Source organism: Belonocnema kinseyi, chromosome 2 (assembly GCF_010883055.1).
Source record: "Belonocnema kinseyi isolate 2016_QV_RU_SX_M_011 chromosome 2, B_treatae_v1, whole genome shotgun sequence".
NCBI classification, from domain to species: Eukaryota; Metazoa; Arthropoda; class Insecta; order Hymenoptera; family Cynipidae; genus Belonocnema; species Belonocnema kinseyi.
The window spans coordinates 101,963,267-101,970,497 of record NC_046658.1 but is presented as its reverse complement, the minus strand read 5'-3'; positions in this window follow the sequence as shown (position 1 = coordinate 101,970,497).

The window sequence follows — 7,231 nt, the reverse complement described above, 5'->3', positions numbered from 1 at the left end:
AAAATATATATTTTATAAATTATATTAAATCTATATTCTATAAAATTTAAGCCGATAAAACTTTTAAAATATTCAGAAGTTCCCAAGAAGTGACAATAAATGCTTAAATGTGTCTGCATCGAGTCTTAGTTGGCGACAACCGCAGACGGCCAGACGTGCTGCATCTCAAGAACCCGTAAGGGCTTTTTAAATTTTACTACCAGTCTTGCGCGCGCCACGGCGCACGCCTATTTATCTTTTTATGAAAAAGAATAAATGAAAAGCCTATCTTTTCTGTGTTATACATGTTTAAAGAATGTTACAATAATCATATTCTTTACATTATGAACTTTGCATTTTTACACCACAATTTTTATCAATCAATTTAGCAAAATTTTTGAATGCGCATTATAATAATCAATGACGTATCTCGGGCTTAGTTAAGTCTCCCAATTTCCCCTGGACTTTTCACATTAAAGTTTATGAAAAACATCAATATTTTCTTTAAAATTAAACTAGTAATTTTTAAATTTCAAATTACATTGAAATTAATGAAATCAAAAGTTTAAGAATTGGAACAAATTTTTTTATTTCCTAACTAACAATTCTTTATTTGTTGAAAATTCGTCTTTCTAGTTGGAAAATTCATAATTTTAGTTAAAAATTCATCTCTTTGGTTAAAAAATTTACTATTTTTTTGAAAATTCTTTTTTTTTCGGAAATTCAACTATGACATTTTTGGTAAAAAATTAATTTTTTATTTTAAAGTTTGTTCTCTTTTAGTTAAAAATCAAAACTAATTGTTAAAGCATTTAGGGATTTTGTTAAAAATTTATCCTTTTAGTAGAAAATTAATCTTCTTGTTTAAGCATTCATCTTGATGATTTAGGATTCAACCATTTTTCTGACAATTTTTTTTCAAAATTAATTTATTGAAGTGAAAATTTAACTTTCCATTTTTGGTTAAAAATTTATTGATATTTTTATTTACAATCTGTTTTGGTGGAGAACTCATATATTTTTATTTAATTACACTTCTTTAAGTTAAAAATTATTTTTTGAATTAAAAACTGAACTGTCCCATTTTTCGTTGAATATTTAGTTAATAATTGAAGCTTCATCTGTTTCGGTTTAAAAAGAACCTTTTTGATTGAAAATTCAAGTATTTTCTTCAAATTTCTATTTTTTTCTCATTTATTTCTATAATGGTAAAATCTGCTTATATTACTTTTGGTTAAAAAATGATATTTTTTAGATAAAAATCATATATTTGTTTGAAACTTTCTAGATTTTGTAGAAAGTTCGAAATTTTGTGTATAAAAGTAATATTCTTTATTGAAAATTAATATTTTTCATTAAGGATTCAGTTATTAAAAAAAAATTCATTTTCAGTTTGTCAAAAACCAATTTCTTCAAAAGAAATTTCGATTCTACTATTTTTGGTTGAAAATTGATATTTTAAATTGAAAATTGACCTTTTTTATTTAATAATTTAATTTTTTTATTTTTATGTGTTGGTATAAAATTAATCCTTTTGGTATAAATCGATATTTTTTCGTTAAAAATAGAACTATTCGAATACAAATTTACCTGTTTTGATACATTATTTAGAAATTCAGAATTTTGTTGAAAATTCGTCATTTTCGGTAGAAAAATAAACTTCTTAATTGAAATTTCATCTTTTTTTCGAGAATTCTATTATTTTGTTAAAAATTCCTTTTTTGGTGAAAAATTTATTCATCTAAAAAAAAGTCGGTTATACCATTTTTGATAGAAAAATGATATTTAAAAAAAAATTTTTTTTGTGAAAAATGTAATTTTTTAAAAACCGTCCTTTTAAGGTAGAAAATTAATCTTCGCGGTTGAAAATTCATCTTCTTCATTGAGGGTTCAATTATTTTTTTGAAAATTCCTTCATAGCTAGTCAAAAATTAATTTATGTAAAATAAAATTGGATTATATCATTTTTTTTATAGAATTGATATTTGAAATTAAAAATTGATATTTTTTAGTTCAAAATTCCACCATTTGTTTGAAAATGCATATATTTCGATGAAAATTCATGTTTTTGGTAGGAAATTAGTCTTCTTGGTTGAAAATTGATCTTTGTGATTAAGAACAAAACTATTAAGTTGCACATTCCTTTTTTTGATTAAAAGTTAAATTCATTTACTAAAAATTTAACTATCCCACTTTCGGTGAAACATTGAAATTTTGAATTACAAATTGATATTTTTGTGTCGAAAATTCAGTTATTTGTTTCAAACATCGTCTGTTTACATCCTCATCATTTATGATTGAGAAAGTATTAGAATTGTCGGAAATTTGACATCACAGTTTTTCAACGGATCTCCACGTTTTGTGACCCCCTGAATCCGAAAATCAGGTTTTTACGATGGCGTCTGTCTGTCTGTCTGTCCGTCCGGCCGTCTGTCCGTAAACATGATAACTCTCGAAAAAATTAACGGATTAAATCCATCTTTGGCACACTCTTTTAAGGTCATAAAATAAAGGACAAGTTCGTTAACCATCCATTTTTGATAAAAATTCAAAAAGTGAGCGCATTTTGAAAACTTTTGAGACCACTTTTTTCTGAATTTGAAAATTCTATATACGGATATTTATAATATTAAAATGGATAAATAATTGATCCTAATGACTTTTTTCTACAAGATTATCATAACAAATTTTTGGATTTTTTAAAAAAATCTAAAATTCAAATTTTTGATTGAACAAAAAATAATGATAAATAAAAAAATCCATTTTGTGGACAAACTATGTAGGATACGAAAAAATATGAATTAAAAAAAATCGTTATGCCAAAAATGATCCAAAATTTCGTTAGGAATCATTTCTTGATAGAATGCGTACTTTTTGTTTTATTCGTGGAAAATAACATTGAAAATAAAACAATAAAATAAATATGTGTGAAAAAACGACGAAAGTTACGAATTAAAAAAAAGATTCAACAAAATCTGTTTATAAATGTCTGTCGTAAATCGAGCGCGCAGCGCGAGAGTCACGATGAGATGTGCATTTCAAAGCCTGCAGAGCTTTGACAATCTTAATCTATACTCAAGTAGACAATTCAGGCTATGAAGACACCCATAAATAAATACTAGTATATGAAAGAGATCTTTTTGATAAAGTTTTATTAAACCATTCCAAATGCAAAGAATAAATATCCGAGCGCAAAGCGCGAGGTGTAATTATGTCCGAGCGCGAAGCGCGAGATGCATCCGTCGCGCGCCTTGAGCGCGCTCAAACTTACGAGACGCGTTAAAAATTCATCTGTTTGTTTGAAACTTCAACTATGTATTATCAAATTCATCTATTTTCATAAATTTCAACTAATTTGTTGAAAATTTAATTGTTTGTTGTTAAATATTAATTCTTTAAACTAAAAAGGAATATTCCTATTTCTGGTTCTATATATTTATATTTTAAATTAAAAATTTATCTTTTTTAGTCGAAAATTCCAATATTTATTTGAAAATGGAACTATTTTATTAAAATTTAACTACACCATTTTAGGATGAAAGATTATATTTATAATTGAAAAATATTTTTTTTAGTTGAAAATTCGTCTTTTTGGTAGAAAATTAATTTTATTTGTTAAAATCTTATCTTTTTTATTGAGGATTCAGCTATTTTATTGATCTTTTTGTTTATTGAAAATTAATGTCTTTGAGGAAAATTTGCATTATACTATATCATTATTGGTTGAAAACTAATAATTTTTTGTAGAGAATTAATTTTGTGGCTAAAAAATTAATCTGTCTTTTATTATTTTTAATATACATGTCGAAATTCGAGTTTTTATTGTCTTATATGGGAAAAAACGTCTTGCATTACTTACTATAAAAAATTTTTTATCGCTGAGAGAGTCTGCTAAATAATGTATAGCACCTGCTTGATTCTAAGTGAATTCTATCTAATTCTAAATACTTTTTATTATATTGTTCTAGGATTGAAAATTAATTTAGTTGAAAACAATTTACATCTGTATGAGGTTTCTTACAATTTATAATACAGTGAAACCCTTCAATATCCCTCCCTTCTATAGCCCTTCTAAAAATTGACGCCGCGCCGCATGTAGGTGTAACAGGAACTGCACGGGGTACCTGAAATCTGCGGCTGTCACTCAGGCGAGCAGTCAGGCGTGAACGAACAAGAGCGGAGCAGGCTATAATGAGTTAGATGCCACCCACCGCCAGCCCCAAAATCGGTGCTATAGAAGAGTTTCACTGTAATAATTTTTGTATAGACAGATTATTTGCAAAATAACAAAAAAGGAATAAAATAATAGAAGATTTAATATAATTACATATACGTCACTGAGAAAATAATTTGTAAACAACTTTTTGAATTGAAAATTATTTCAATAAATAAAAAAATGATGACAAAACTTTTTCGACTACATTGGTATTGTTTTCTCATCAATTGTACTTCTTTAAAATAAAATTATGCGTCAAGAGTACTGCAAGATTTATCAATAGTTCTTAATAGTATTTTAAAAAATTTAAATTTAAAAATAAATTTGTTTTCAATTGGTTTACAACTAAGATATTAATAAAGAATAATACTTTCAATTGTAAAACTGCGTACTACAAGATATTGTGTACTTTTCACAGATTTAATAAAACTCACTGATAAGGGCCAGCATTGTGCGCAGAATGTTTGAAACAACTTAATTGATTCAATTCCCCTAACCTTAAACCAATAACTTGCATCAATAATTTCTACAAATTCTGTTATTTATTTTTTTTAAATTATTTAATAAGAAATTAACCTTTTTGATTCAACAATAATCTTTTTTGTTAAAACTTTTACTTTTTGGTGTCAAATTCATCTATTTTAGTTAACATTTTTAATAATCTGTAGAAAATTTAATTTCTTGGATTGAATATTAACTTTTATGAACGAAAAACTGCATTATTCTATTTTTGTTTACAATTTTATATTTTTTATTGAACCTTGATCTTTTTTAGTTAAAAATGGAATTATTGGTTTAAGAATTTATGTATTTTGTTGAAAATTTGTGCTTTTTGTTAGAAATATAAAACAACTTCCTTGAAAATTCATCTTTCTGATTGAGAATTCAACTATTTTGTTGAAAGTTCCTTTATAGATAGTCAAAAATTAATTTATGTAAGATAAAATTGGATTATACCATTTTTTGTAGAGAATTGATATTTGAAATTGAAGATTGTTCGTCTGTAGTTGAAAATTTAACCATTTGTTTGAAAATGCACATATTTCGAGAAAAACTCGTTATTTTGGTACGAAATTAGTCTTCCTGTTTGAAAATTCATCTTTGTGATAAAGAACAAAACTATTAAGTTGCACATTCCGTTTTTTTTGTTTTTTTAAACATTAAATTATCTAACTGAAAATGTAACTGTCTCACTTTTGGTGGAACACTGAAATTTGGAATTAAAAATTGATATTTTTGGGTTGAAAAATCAGTTATTTGTTTCAAACATTGTCTTTTTTATATAAAATTAATCTTCTTGGTTGAAAGTACATCTGTTTGCTGGAAACTTCAACTGTGTATCATCAAATGCATCTATTTTAGTAAAATTTCAAATAATTTTTTGAAATTCCATTGTTTGTTGTGAAATATTAATTCTTTTATCTAAAAAGGAATGATCCTATTTTTGGTTTTATATCTGTATATTTTTAATTAAAAATTTATCTTTTTTAGTTGAAAACTCCACTATTTGTTTGAAAACTGATCTTCTAGATTACGGTTCAACTATTTTGTTGAAAATCTATTATAAATTCAACTGTAGAATTTCAGGATGGAAAATTATATTCTTTATAAAAAATTAATTTTTTTCATTTGAAAATTCGTCTTTTTGGTATAAAATTATTTTTCTTTGTTAAAATCTTATCTGGTTTATTGAGGATTCGACTATTTTCTTGATTTTTGTTTGTTTTAAATACTCTTTATAATATTGTTCTTGCGTTGAAAATTAATTTAGTTGAAAACTCTATTATTTGTTTTAAAAAATTTTTGTAATGGAAAATTAATCTTTGTGATTGAGAATTCATCTTTTTTGTTAAAACTTGTACTATTCGGCGTCAAATTCATCTGTTTTAATTATAATTTGAAATAATCTGTAGAAAATTTCATTTTTTTGATTGAATATTAATTTTTATAAACTAAAAACTGAATTATTCTATTTTTGTTTAAAATTTTATATGTTTTATTGAAATTGATCTTTTTTAGTTAAAAATGGAATTATTTGTTTGAAAATTTTCGTGCTTTGTTGAAAATTTGTGTTTTTTGTTAGAAATATAAAACTTCTCCCTTGAAAATTCATCTTTTTGATTGAGAATTCAACTATTTTGTTGTAAGTTCTATTATGGTTGGTCAAAAGCTAGTTTCTAATTTCTTGCCGAAAAATTAACTGGTAATGAAAGTGCCCGTAAATCCCTATAGTATGTATCTGTTGCTGGAGGTATTCAAAATTGTGTTTTTAAAAAATAAAAATGGAGCATTTTGGCAAAATTGTCGGCAGATATGAAGACCCGATACATCCTTAAGCCTGAACATAATTCATTCAATCCCACATTTCTTAACCCATATATTGTTTAAATGCACATAAGACATTGGAAGTCTATATATTTTATACAGCTGTTTTGTGGTGAAGGTGAAGTGCAAGGAGTTTAATGGTACTTTTCTGATATTGAGTAAAGTTAGTGTAACATTGGTGTACTTTTAGTTATAAGTTAATGTTTTAGTTAATATATGTATTCAATATAAACATTAACATTAAGTATTATTCCTGTGAAACATGGAATTTGTTATAAAATTTCATTGCTGATATAAAATGCGGTAGCAGCTTATTAAGATTTTGAGGTCAATATTACATTTTTAAATTTAAGAGCGAACTCCTCGCAGTTAAAAAAAATTCATCAAAAAGACGTAGGATAAATACATAAGACGCTATTTTCCATTTTAATCTTGATTAAAATAATTTCTGTTTTTTCACCAAAAATTTAACAAATTTAAATAAAATTTTTGTGAAATATGTATAAAACATTTCACTAATTTTCAATGTTTTTTAAACACGGAGTATTTTTTTTGTATTAAGAAAAATGAGTGAAAGCTTAACTTTCGAGAAGTTTTTGTAGTACATTTTTGTAACTTTTAATAGCAAAAAATAATATTTCATAGACTGTCTGTAGATATACGGATTATCTGCATTAAAGTGGCAAAAATTATCTAATTCTGCGACTAGCA